The following is a 14,875-nucleotide window of genomic DNA, read 5'->3' on the forward strand; positions in this document are numbered from 1 at the left end:
GAGGTTCTGAGGAGAGACTCTAAAATGCAAGGACATGTCCCAATTTCTTTTGGACTAGGTTTGGAACTAACATGTCTAATCAAGCAATAAGGAAATAAGTCTAAACTAAAGACAATCCTGCAAACACATATAACATTCTACAAATAGAAGGAAAATGAATGCTAATGTGATAGCTGAGAATAACAGCTAGCATGTTACATTTTACTGTCTGCATTTAATTTGCATCCTTCTTCAGAAATTGTCATGCTTATTATTGTACATGCTATATATTATGCCACATTTTGTTATGTTACAGGATATCATATTATGTTATTTATCTTCCCTCCCAGTCTTATTGTACAAGAATACCTCAGGAGATGCACAGACTGACTCATAGTTACTGGATAGACCAAGTTGGACTAGCATTTATGATCAGCATAAGTCTAAGATAACAATTGTGACTTGTTAGTTCTGCCAAAATATTTTTATTGTTTTTTAACTTTCTGGAATTTAAATGAATTTGAAGAATGACATATTATTTGAAATTAATATGAATGGAGAATTTCTTCATTTTACTTTGAAACAATTAAACAGGCTAAATATGCAGTTTTTGAAATAAGACTATCACAATTGTGTAAACAAGTAGGGAAGCAACAGGTGTGATGTGACGAACTTATATAGATCATTCCAGGATCTAAAATATAATTATCTGCCCTGCAGCCAAGTTAATTAAAGACCATGTGCTTAATTCTAAATGAAAACAAAATGTTAGAATTTGTCATGCTTAAGTATTATGCCAGCTAACCAACTCTCTCCTCCTTTAATAAGAACAGCTTATGTAACACAGAGCTTACTTCCTGTATTCATGTGCAACTTCCTATGTCTCTATGCAAGTGTCAATCTGCTTTATTTTCAGTACTGAAAGCACATAATTAAGTTTCTGAAAATTTTGGCAAAAAAAATGTGTCCTAGAGTTTAACAGAAATCACATATTTTCAGACCAAGGGCAAGGTCAGCCCAAGCAATTGTGATGCAAGTGTTTTCTGTTTATTTGAGGGGTGGGACAATTGCCAGCATTTACTTGTCAGACTTTAGGTGACTCTACTATCCTTTGGGTTATTATGGGCTGCCATTTTCATGGCATTCATTTAAGAACTCTTGTAAAAAAGAATTATTCATTTATTTTATGTATATCCATGTACTGTAGCTGTCATCAGACATACCAGAAGAGAGTACGGGATCCCATTAGAGATAGTTTTGAACAGCATGTGCTTGCTGGGAATTGAACTCAAGACCTTTGGAAAAGCAGTCAGTGCTCTTCACTGTGGAGTCATTAAAAGAGGCACTGATTAGTTGACAGTTTTCATGTCTAATTTTTGATAATGTATAGCATAACTCACAAGTCAGCCTATCAGAATGGTTTCTTTATGAAGTCATGTTAATTATGCCAGTTCCTACTGTTGTTGCATGTTGTTGATCATTTAATAATAGTTTCATTGTTTTTTACTGTGTATTGCTTGCTATTAGTTTCCATAAACCATTCTAGTTCTCATGAGCTGTGACTATTTAATGCAAGAAAATGGAACACTTATGCAAAATGAAAATGTAAAGCTATAATTAAGAGAAATCTATTCTTTAAAAATCTATCTTTTACTCATATTGGGGACAGAAACATCAAGGCTTCTCATAGAATAGATACATATTTATAACTCACCAAGTTATTAAACACTGCATTTTTGTTGTCATTGTATATAATGTACTAGACCAAAGATAGATAGATAGATAGATAGATAGATAGATAGATAGATAGATAGATAGATAGATAGGTGGAAGATAGACCTCAAAGGCTACATATACTATAGCTTCAAGGCTGGAGAAGCAGTCATAAATATACTTGATAGATTTTAAAAGTAAAAAGAGAACATAAGTAAGTGTGTAGGGAAAGTGTGAGTGGATCTTGGGGGAGTTCGGACATGGTATATACATGATCAAAATGTATTATATAAATTTCTCAAAGAACTCATAAGAATTGTAAGTATAAATATTAAGGGTATTCCAGAGAGGGATGAGTCCTGCAAATTTCTTGATGATTTACTGGCATACTTTAAATAACCTGTACATAAAGTGTTACTCAGAGAAGACAGGAGCATGGTCTCACAGATAATGGCAAGTGTTGGATTTTTCAGACCCTGAAGGAAATATGGATTTGTACTTTTAAAGTCATATTTTAAGAAGCTATTCTGTCTCCTGTGGTAATTGGACTGTCACAGATATGAGTAGAAAAGATTCTAGACATTTTCTTTGACAGAAATGATGGCCAGATGTGGCTGACATCAAGCATTAGTGTTGAGAAAATGTTCAAGAAATGCTGATTGCAAGATTATCCAAACAGAAAAATAAGACTTGTGCACCTTGTAAGGATTTCGTCACTTTGAAAATCCTAGGTAAGAAGATTCGAAAGAGGAGGTGATCCCAACTTCCTTGAACATAGGGTAAGTCTGAGACAGCAACGAAAGATGTGTTAAAATGTTGAAGGAACTCCAACACTGAAATTATAGTGAAGGTGACCATAGATCTTTTACCGATAGGCGCAGTGAACTCTTGACCCCAGAAGGGAATCTACAAAGACCTACATGAATCTCTGAATATCAAATTGTCTTTCTGCATTGTTAGAAAAATCCAAAACTGTCTAATATTACAGTTGTGTAAGTGGGTGTTTTCAATGTATCATAAAAACTTTTCTCTCAAAATGCTGCTCAGACTTCACTCACCTAACACGTTGGAATTACCATGCTGACTTTATCAAACTTCAGAACTCATTGTCTTCTTACCTATGAGATGCTTGCAAGTCAGGTCCCTAGAGTAGAATCAGTGGAATATTCTTTAGAATTGAAAAGGAAGGGAATTATGTCAGCCATGACAGCATGGGAAAACCTGGAGAACACTAGAAGGGTAGAAACAGAAGTGCAATGTTGCATAATGTGACCCACGTGTCCAAACTCAAAATGTTGACTTTATAGGAGTGGGTAGTTAGCTGTACTTAACAAGTACTGTGATGATTAGAGGAGGTCTGACATGAAGATACATTGTTTAAAGGACGTAATATTTATTTAATGGGAAAAAAGTTTAGAGAATCTATGCACACATGAGAGCTAAGGGCAATAAAACTAAGGGTGTGTGTGTGTGTGTGTGTGTGTGTGTGTGTGTTCATATTGTAAAAGAGTGAGAAGATTTTATTTGAAATACAAAACAAAACAAAAACAACAGAAGTAGAACCTAATGCTTTATTTTATATTGATCAAATGGGAGTGGATATTAATAGTTTAGAATGGCAAGACTACTTAGATTTTTAATTTTTAAGTTTTGAATTGTTTTTAGGTATATATGTGTATGTATATATGGGCGAGGGCATGTGCAGGGCACAGTGTACGTGGGGTGCTTTCAAAGGACTACTTTAAGTAGTTAGCTCCTTCCTTTAACCATGGGGTCCATAAAGCAACCCTGGGTCTTCAGGGTTGCACAAAACCTTTCTTGAGCCACTGAACCATCTCATCAGACTGAATTAGATTTAATCTAATTCCAAAACAAAAGTCAACAGTTTATTCATCTGTTCTTTCTTACTTCAGTCCCTACCTTTGAGTGGACTTGGAAAACCTGAGGGGCCTTCTGAGTGTTTGCTGGTGTTTTTATTTTGCAGATGTTCTGCACTTCAAAGTGAGATACAGATCTCTCAGGCCACTGTGCTCCCTGCAACATCTTTAAAATGGCCTTTCATACCTTACTTTTAAACTATAAATTTTTGCTTGTGTCATATGCTGAGGAATTAAATGTGGACTATAGACTCTTCAGCCATGACTAACAGACTGAGAATATAGTATGTTTTGAGGGATATGCAAGGAAAGTAAGAAGATGGACAGATAATGAGAAAGGTTACTGTTTTTCATGCTTGGGTTCCTATTGTATGACAGTTTTTTACTTGAAAATTAAATGTTAAAGTAAGAAAAGATAAATAGGAATACGGTGAAGACTTTATTAGTTTACTTGGGCCAACTGATGAAGAGATGGGAAAATCCATAATCTGTACCTTCAGACGAACCAGTTTTGCTGATCTGCATTTAAGATGCTGTGTTGGCTCATGTGTTGAAGGCTGGATCTAATGGTGAGCGATGGTGGAACTTACAAGAAGTAAAGCCTACTGGAAAAATCTGGTAACGTTGAGAGCATACATTGAAGCAAACTTTCCTACTCTGGTTCTTTCCCCTTTCCCTTCCTAGAGGTCATGACCTGAGCAGTTTCTGGTCACACTTCCTCAATGTTCTATTGGTCAACAGAGCAACTGACCAAAGTCTTAAAGGTTCGAAATGGTAAGCCAAAGTAAAGTTTCCTCCCTTCAGTTAATCATCATGTGTATTTATCACTGTATCTGGAATTGACTAAGATATGCATACCCCTGTTGTTTTCATTCTCACCAAACAATTGAACTAAGGTTCAATTTAAAAATTGCTCCATAGCCATGCTATTGAAAGATGTAATAAAACTGTTAGTTTATATATACTTTGTGTGTAACGTATATCAGACATTTCCTCAGATATTCCTATACTCCTAAACATGAACTCTGACACTGGGGCTTAGAAAATAGGATATTTATTAGCAAATATGATATTATTTAGATAATGGGACATATTAGAAAACTACACAGTAGATATAACAGTGGTCTTTCAAAGAAACACAGTCATTCATACCCAGAATTTCTGAATAAGTTCCTTTACATGGTCAATGGAATTTAGAAGATCTGATTAAGTAATCTTCTACAGAGAATATCTTAAAATGTTAAAATGCCCAATGATCTGGTCTCTATAACAATGGATAAATATTAGATGCAGACTCAAACTGATGTGATGAAAGAAAGATTAGGAGAGCCATTGTTGTCTTTCAAGATATGATAAAGGCTTACAACCTATGGTGTGTGTGCAGGCTCTAACAGAGAAGGAAACAAACTATGCCTGTGAAAGCTTCCAAAAGACACACAGCCTTTCCCAAACCTTGATTTCAACTCAATGAGATCAATGCCATGTTTTTGTGATTATACGACAGAGCAATAGTGGGGAACAAATAGACTGAATTCATAAAACTTGCTGAGTTCACACTGTGAATGGTGAGGCACACAGAAATTGCAGGCAGTTTGTGAAGAAACCTTTCCTACAGAGTTTTCAGTGTAAAAACAATGTGTGTTTAGCTGGCATCAATGAGAGGGGAGGCCTTTGTTCCTGTGAAGGCTAGATGCTCCAGCATAAGGGAATGCTAGGGCAGTGAGGCAAGAATGGGAGCACCCTCAAAGAAGCAGGGGGAAAAGCAGGTGGGGTAGGGGCTTTGTGGAAGGGAAACCAGAAAGGGGGATAACATTTGAAATGTAAATGAATAAAATATCAATAAAAATTAAAAAAACAATGCCTGTGAATATGTGTGGTTGAGTATTCTGAGAATGTGTAAGAGGGTGAAAGCAAGTGTGATCGTGTGTGAAAGCATGTGTGTGAGTGTGTGTGTGCATGCGCGCGTGTGTGTGTGTGTTAGTGTATGTGTGTAAACGTGTGTTGTGGTATGTGTGTGTGTATGTGTGTGTGTGTCTGTGTGTGTGTGTGTGTGTGTGTGTACACTGTGTATGTGCTTGGTGTCTGTGGAGGCCAGAGGAAAGCACCAGATTCCCTTGAATCAGAGTTTTGTATGACTGTGAACCACAATTTGAGTGTTGAAAATTGAACCTGGGTCCTTGAGTCTTGCTCCTCTGTAAGAACATGAAGTATTTCTGAATGGCTGAGCCATTTCTCCAGACCCTCAATGGACAATTAAGTGATGTGTATTTAGCCTGCTTCTTCAGATGCTAAAAATGTACTGAATAGAGTAACACTTAAAAGAAATTACAGTTCTTGCTTCGAGCAGCCATCCCCAGGTGGTCAGTTGATTGGGGTTTATGGATTTCTTTCCTCTGTGTCTACATATATCCATTTTCCCTTAAAAGGCTGTGAGCATTTATAACTATAGTCATTAAAGATAGTTGTAGTTAATTTCCTTATGGCTTAGGCATAGGAAATGTTAAAATCCAAAATGACTGAGAATATGTGAAATGATAACCATGTAGATAGCAAGAAGAAAGATCCAAGAGGATGTTCAGCAAATAAATAAATAAATAAATAAATAAATAAATAAATAAATAAATAAATAAATAAATAAATAAATGAGGAACTTGAGCAGCAACTGAAGTGATGGGTTCTCCTGAAAGAGGAACTTTCATGGGATTTGAAGGAAGTGTTTAAAATGACTGAAAAAGTGCCCCACAAGAAGCAACCTCCTTTATCTTTTAAGGAAGCAGATCTGTTTGTGAGCCTGTCATTTTATCAGATGGCACTATTGAAAAAGAAAACCATACTTCTTTATGAATCCCTTTGGGACAATCACAAGTGTAAATCTCTTTAGGCTGATGAGGAGGCTCAAGGAGGCCATGCAGGTTGCTCACCTCTGTCAGAGTAGGCGATGAAGCAATGTTACGTCTTTCTCCCTCTCTGTGGGACATTTCGATGGACACTGGAGAGACCTGTATCTCCAGACATCCTGCTCTCGAGTGATATGCAACAGACAGACCTTTCTGTGACTTTTAAAAAAATAAACTAACCTTAATTGGTTTAATTATATTTACTTAGCATAGTATTTTGGAGATCTTTCATTACTGTAAAATGCATTATGAATCATTGAAGAACAGGATATATATACTTTATGAATCATTCCTCATTTTTATGTGTCGGTCTTTTTCCTCCTACAGATTTTCATGCAAATAATTAAGTGAGCTCAACTCAAATATGCACATTTAAAGTAAAATTTTGTTATCAAGTTTTAGGGTCGATAAATATCTAACTCTATGAGACGTTCTTTTTATGTTCATTTTAGAGCAAATATTAAATGTCTATGAAATCAGCTCTGTCTCTATAATCCTTGCTGCAGAGATTAGCGAGCAAATGCAAGCATGCAATGTTCAAATGTATAACATGTAGTTAGAAGGGCTACTAAAGTATGAGTTTATTATTTGTGTTCTTGCTTTCTACAATGTGCCATTCATTCCAAATATGAAAGAAATACAGCTAATGCAACCTACATATCTTGGCATTTCAAAGGGAAAACAAAAACCTATCCAAAAAAACACCCAACACACTATAACATCCAGAAACCATAAGGCCAGAGACTCCAATTTTAAATACAACTCAGGTATTTCTGTAAGAAAATCACTCAACTCAAAGGCTATGTCTTGCTGTAGAGAGCAGGGAGATGTGCTGCACAGGAGATCCGAGCACTCATGCCTCTTGAATGGGATTCATTATAATGGACTGGCACAAAATTATCATATGAATACCTGTTCGGAATCTTCCACAACTTTTGAGTAGTCTTTTACCCCTCTGGAACTCAGTATCAGAAGTGGAGAAAAAGAAAAAGATACTATAATATGCAAATGAGAATTATATATTAATGACATTTGTTTATTAGACAATCCCTGAAAGTGCTTTCTGCAGAATAGTAAACGGAGACTCTTTCCGAAAGATGGCTTCCATAGTCAGGTTTATTTTGTTCACACTGCTGTCTTCTGCTAGAGTTTCTTGAAATACTTTCATTCCTCTGGACTGTTATCAGTAAATCAATTGTCTTGGTCTAATTTAATATATACAAAGTCATTTGAGCACATTAAGCATTAGGAATAAATTTGTAGTAAATTTACTATGTAATAGCTCACAAAACTCGTGGGATTCTATAAAGAAAACTCAGTAAGACTAGATGGCAACTTCAAGTACTAGGCAGTGTTAAGATTCACATGACAGGTGCCTTTGCCTTGAGACCGTAAAAACATTCTTTTTTAATAGACTGACCACTGTTTACAGACTCTGTTGCCAGGAAAACAAGTTGATTCATTACTTCTGGGTACCAGGAGTATTGCTGAATAGTCTATAGGGAAGGCTTGCTTCTTGGGGACAAATTCACACAAAAGAAGTGTCTCCTCTATCTGTCACAGCCCATCCACATCTTTCCCAGCTGTAGCATAAGCATTGTTTCTGTGGATTTTCTTCGTGTGACAAAGAATGCTGAGATAAGACATTTCTGGTAAATAAGACACCTGTGACATTTTGAGAATATGTGATTATGTAGAGATATGGCTTACCAGCTCCTGTCACCATTAGAAGGAGAGCATCAACTTCCTCTGCCAAAGGATCTATGCCAAGGAAGTGAGTAGCATGGAAAAACCAGGCTTTTCTAAAGCCTTGAAATAAACCTGGCTGGCTTCTCAATACCGCCTATTCATGGAAAGTAAAAAAGAGACATGAAACAATTAACCAGAAAATTAAGTCCTAATCAAGTCACAAGATGTTGATTTTAGCAAAAGCAATATATATTGTTTTTTTTTTGTTTTTTTTTTGTTTTTTTTTTGCCTAACAGCTGCTGACACATGACTCCTTGATTGATTGCTTGCAACACATCATTGTTTACTGAGTAATGTAGATTTGCATCTATAAAATACATGTAAAATATTCCCTGTAAATGTCATAATGGTTGGACCCCCATTTCTATACTGAGTATCTCTACTTATTCCTCCAAGTCAATTCAACTTTCTTAGCTTTTCCATCTGTCATATAAGAATTATGTGTAAGAAATGCAAATTTTTTTTTCCTCTGATTTCCAATCCTATGGGACTATTAGTGTTCGATGGCCAGTAAGTAGTAGAGTGAGAGGTGGTTGGATGACATCCCTTTGTCTGGGTTTTTATTCTAAGAACATTGCATTTTAGGAGACAGCTAATTTTGTAATTCTCTCATTGACCTTATTAACCCCTTCCTCTCTGCTTTTGGACAAGGGGGTTGTGTGATTGATTGCTCGAATAGACATCTATAATTTTCCTCCCTTCTTCTGTGAATGTCCTTATGTGGTGTGCCACATATGATTTCCTATGCAGATGCAGAGTTTTTTTCTCATTCTTAGCATGGGCTGGATTTAACTATTCTTCATTCAATAGAATGTACTACATGTGTATGTTTTTAACATAAATTGCAGAGCTGGGCACTCAGAAGTCTTTAATCTTCTGCCCTTGCCTTCTTGCAACCATGAGATTCCCTATAAGAAAGCCTGATGATGCATGGTCACAAGGTGAGACTGGTCTACTTACCAGGAAACAATGCATAGATATGTCCAATAACATCTGGAAATACTAATGCCATACATTTTCGCAAGTCACCCTGTGGTTGCTGGGAATTTAACTCAAGTCAGTGCTCTTAACCTTTGAGCCATAGCTCGAGTCTCCCAATTTTTGAGCATTTTATGCAGCATGTAAAGGATTTAGTAGCTCAGCTGACCTTTGCTTCTCCAAACAGTCTTCTCACTCATAATTTTCATGTATAACTTCTACTTTGGTGTACAACATCCCAGAACATACACTACCATTTGAAGCCTCTATCATTATTACCTAATAAGTAGTCAAACAGTTCCTTGAAAGAGGAGTAATTAGGCTCCCCCTTTCTGTATTACCAAATCAATACAAGTATTCCTTTAGGAGTCCTAATTATAATAATTACATATAATAATTACTTGGCCAAGTAACTGCTTGCATTATTGCTAATATTCATCAGTGCAAACCTGAAATTAGGTATGATTACCCCCTTTCTTCCATAAAAAAATTTAGGGAGTTTAAAAGTAAGCTATTTGGTATATTTCTTATAAACAACAGAGTCAGAATACAAAAGGATTCAAACACACATCTTCAGTTGCTTCAAACACTCAGACTCATTCTATGCCATCAATCTACCTCAGAAATTGAAAGTTTAGTTGCACAATTCAGCTTCAGTGTTCCAGATCCACTCTGTCAACACAGAAATTCCTAGATTGTTACTCCAAAGAAGGTTTTCAAAAGCTGCAATTGTTTCCCTTAGAGGATAAAGGATCAAGGTCACAACAGAAACATTGCATTTTGACACCATCAAATGGATATAACTTGCTTAGCTTTCAGTCATAGAGAATTTAAATCACTTGTACAGCTTGATAATGGCCCACTGCCCAACATTTCTGCAACTTCCAAATAAATCTGCTTTGGAAATGCATCTTGCTGAACCCAGTAGTAAAAATAGATGTGCTAAACAAGAGGAGTAGCCTGTGGCCCTCGCTTGCTTTACTTTCTGCAGTTAACGTTAAGCTTCCTTGAAAGAGTTGCTGTAGATAGAGAATTTATGTTAACATTGGGACCCTAAGGGATTATACCACCCAAAGTGACTCTCACAGGTTTCTGAAGTGTGACAGGAACAGAGGATACTAAATGATTTGTACCAAAGAAACAAGCAACAAAGAGGAGATGAAAATATATGTTTGTGTCAAAGCATATAATACACTGTAATAGGCTCACGAACAAAGGCTCTAATGGTACTGACAGCTCTTGTTTCAAGGAAAGACAGCATAGGAATATATGTATTTTCTTAGGATTTCTCTTGCTGTGAGGAGACAACATGACTATGGCAACTCCTGTGAAGGAGAGCATTTGATTGGGGTTGGCTTACAGGTTGAGAGGTTTAATCCGTTATCACCGTGGCATGAAGCATTGCACTGCACAGGCAGATTTGGTGCTGTGGAAAGAGCAGAGACTTCTCCATCTGAATCAGCAGGCAGCAAGAAGAGAAACAACCCTGGGCTGCCTTGTGCTTCTGAAACTTCATAGCCTCCCCAAAATGAAACATTTCTTTCAACAAGGGCACACATATTCCAAGAGGGCCATACTTATTATTAGTATTATTGTTTGAGATGATGAGAGATATTTTACTTTAAACTTCCACAAATACACACACACACACACACACACACACACACACACACACACACGCATGCATGCGCATATATATACATATATATATTCACAGTGGATAAGCATATATGATAAGAAAGGAGATGTTATTGACCCTTGATGTTAGTTAAGATGTCCTCCCATTGTTGGCATAGAAAATTTACTTCAGTTCTTCCCATGTAGCTTTGCTTCACTAGGAATAAGTAACAAGGGAAATCTATCAACCTTACATATTACAAGAACTAAATTAGATAACACAAATGGTGCAGTGTATTTGAACACAGTGTGCAGCTCCAAGATCTTACCCTGAGTTAACTTGTTTCTTGTTGTGGTTAGGCTCAGCCCTAGAACACTCCTTTAATTTAAGAGCTATCTGTTTACTGTAAACAAGTACTTGGGGTATGTCTCAGCCCTAGCACACACCTTTATCTTTTTGTTTTGTTTTGTTTCATAATCTTTTTATAGCTTTATTTAATTTTTAGTTGGATATTTTTTATTTACATTTAAATGTTATCCCCTTTCCTGGTTTCCTGTCCATAAACCTCATATTCTAGTCCCCTAACCCTTCTTCTATAAGGGTGTTCCCCAACTCAACCACCCACCAGTTTCTTGCTTCCCAACTCTGATATTTCCCTACACTGGGGGATCCAGCCCTGACAGGACCAAGAGCTTCTCCTCCCATTTGTGCCCAACAAGGCCATCCTCCACTAAATATGCAGCTGGAGCCAGAGGTCTGTCTATATGTACTCCTTAGATGCTGGTTTAGTCCCTGGGAGCTCCATTGGTTGATATTGTTTTTCTTATGGGGTTGCAAAGCCCTTTGGCTTCTTCAATTCTTTCTCTAATTCCTCCAATGGGGACTCTGTTCTCAGTTCAAGGGTTGCCTGCTAGCATTCCCCTCTATATTTGTCATGCCTGGCTGAGCCTCTCAGAAAACAGCTATATCAGGCTCCTGTCAGCATGTACTTCTTGGCACTAACAACATTGTCTGTTAGCTGTATGTATATGGGATGGACCTCAACGTGGGGCAGCCTCTGAATGTCCATTCCTTCAGGCTCTGCTCCAAACTTTGTATGCATATCTCCTCCTATGAATATTTTTGTTGTTGTTGTTTTGTTTTTGGTTTTTTGTTTTTGTTTTGTGTTTTTTGTTTTGTTTTGTTTTGTAATTGGGTATCTCACTCAGGATATTTTCTAGTTCCATCCATTTGCCTATGAATTTCATGAAGTCATTGTTTTAGCTAGCTGAGTAGTACTCCATTGTGTAGATGTACTACACTTTCTGTGTCCATTTGTCTGTTGAAAAGCATCTGGGTTCTTTCCATCTTCTGCCTATTATAAATAAGGCTGCTATAAACATAGTGAAGCATGTGTCCTTGTTATATGTTGGAGCATCTTTTGGGTATATGCCCAGGAGTGGTATAGCTGGGTCCTCAGGTAGTACTATGTACAGTTTTCTAAGGATCCTCCAGACTGATTTCCTCAGTGGTTGTACCAGATTGCAATCCCACCAACAAGGGAGAAGTGTTCCTCTTTCTCCACATCCTCACCAGCATTTCTTGTCACCTGAAATTTTTATCTTAGCCATTCTGACTGGTGTGAGGTGGAATCTCAGGTTTGTTTTGATTTGCATTTCTCTGATGACTAAGGATGTTGAACATTTCTTTAGGTACTTCTAAGCCATTCAATATTCCTCAACTGAGAAATCTTTGTTTAGCTCTGTACCCCATTTTTAATAAGGTTTGTTGACTCTCTGGACTCTACCTTCTTGAGTTCTTTATATATATTGGATATTATATTAGCCCTCTATCAGATGTACAGTTGGTCAAACCAATGATTGGCAATCTATTGGTTGCCATTTTGCCCTAACAACAGTGTCCTTTGCCTAACAGAAGCCTTGCAATTTTACAAGGAACCATTTGCCAATTCTTGATATTAGAGCATAAGTCATTGGTGTTCTGGTTGGAAAATTTTTCCCAGAGCCATTGTTTGAGACTTTTACCCACCTCTTTTTCTATTAGTTTGAGTGTAACTGGTTTATGTGGAAATCCTTGATCCACTTGGACTTGACCTGTGTACAGGTTGATTAGAATAGAACAATTTGCATTCTTCTACATGCTGATGTCCAATTGAACCAGCACCATTTGATGAAGATACTATCTTTTTTCTACTGAATGGTTTTAGCTCCTTTATCAAAGATCAAGTGACAATAGGTGTTCAATTCTATTCCATTGATCTACATGCCTGTCTCTTTACCAATATGCAGTTTTTATCACTATTGCTCTGAAATACAGCTTGAGGTCAGGGATGGTGATTTCCTCAGAAGTTGTTATATTATTGAGAATGGTTTTCTCTATCCTGGGTTTTATGTTATTCCAAATGAATTTGCAACTTGCTCTTTCTAACTCTATGAAGAATTGAGTGGTTCCTCGTAAAATTGCAAGGCTTCTGTTAGGCAAAGGACACTGTTGTTAGGGCAAAATGGCAACCAATAGATTGCCAATCATTGGTTTTACCAACTGTACATCTGATAGAGGCCTAATATAATATCCAATTTTGTTAGGTTTTGCATTGAATCTGTAGATTGCTTTTGGCAAGACGGCAATTTTTACAATATTGATCCTGAAAATCCATGAACATGGGAGATCTTTCCATCTTCTGAGATCTTCTTCAATTTCCTTCTTCTGAGACTTAAAGCTCTTGTCATACGGATCTTTCCCTTGCTTGATTAGAGTCACACCGAGGTATTTTATATCATTTTTGACTATTGTGAAGGGTATTATTTTCCTAATTTCTTTCTCACCATCTTATCCTTTGAGTAGAGAATGGTTACTAATTTTTTTTAGTTACTTTTATATCCAGCCACTTCAGGAGGGAAATTTGTCTGAAGTTTTCTTTATTTTGTACATTTGGTGTTTTGACTATTCTGTGGTAGGAAGTATTTATTTTAAAGTCCTCTATCATCATTATTAGATGTGATTTTAAATCAAAATCTTGCTTTTTCGGTGCGTTGGGATATCCAGTATTTTCTTTGGTGGGAGAACTGGGCTCTGATCATGCCAAGTAGTCTTGATTTCTGTTGCTTAGGTTCCTGTGCTTGCTTCTCACCATCCGGTTATCTCTGGTGTTAGTTGGTCTTGCTACCTCTGACAATAGCTTGACCCTTTTGTAAGCCTGTGTGCAAGCACTTCTGGAGACCATCTTTCTCACAGGGGGATCTGTGTACAGAGAGCTGTGTCATAGGGTCAGTTTTGGGCACAGGCAGAAACCGGAAGATCCTGTCCCAGACTGCTCCTGGGTTCTTGTGGGCTGAGGGTTCTAGGCCAGTCCCTCAGAGCAGAACTGGTGGTCTTACCTCTGCTTTCAGGTGTGCCAGAGCTTCTGGAGACTGGCTTTCAGCTCTTGGGGCAGGTAGAGACCAAATGGATCCTCTCTCTGACTGATTCTAAGTTCCTGTGTCTAGAGGGCTCTAGGTGGGTTTTTCTTAGGCCAGAAATGTGAGCAGACGTGGCGGTCTTCCCTGAGCTCTCAGAACTGTCTGCCCTCTGACAGTCCAGCTCTCTCTTCCATCTTGCCCACACCTTTAATCAAAGAGCTAAATAAAATCAACAGTAAGTCAAGGGGCAGAGCAAACAACCAGTGGACAGAAAATTATTATAAGTAAAGAGAAAGATGAGACATTGAGTAGGAAGTTATGAAGACAGTGTGGAGAAGGAGAAGAAGCTTTTTCTTCATGGGTCATAGTCGTGGTCTCTGCCTTTCTGGACTTGCAGGCTTTCAGCATCTGGCTCCTGAATCTTCACTGATAAAATTATATATTTGAGTTTTTCTTAAACAACACATAAATGCAAAGTTTATTCAATTAGGACACATGGTGGACACTAATTGTAAGATAAGTTTTCCCCCAACCCTGGTACTATTTGGCCTACACAGATGCTTTCTCATGTAACAACACTCCTTCTCAGCGAACACACAGCTTTAATTTTTTGCAATTTTAAAAATTTAAGTTAATTACCTACTTGAAGCTTTACTATAATTCCAT

The sequence above is a fragment of the Rattus norvegicus genome, chromosome 4, assembly GCF_021556685.1.
Source record: "Rattus norvegicus strain SHRSP/BbbUtx chromosome 4, alternate assembly SHRSP_T2T, whole genome shotgun sequence".
NCBI classification, from domain to species: Eukaryota; Metazoa; Chordata; class Mammalia; order Rodentia; family Muridae; genus Rattus; species Rattus norvegicus.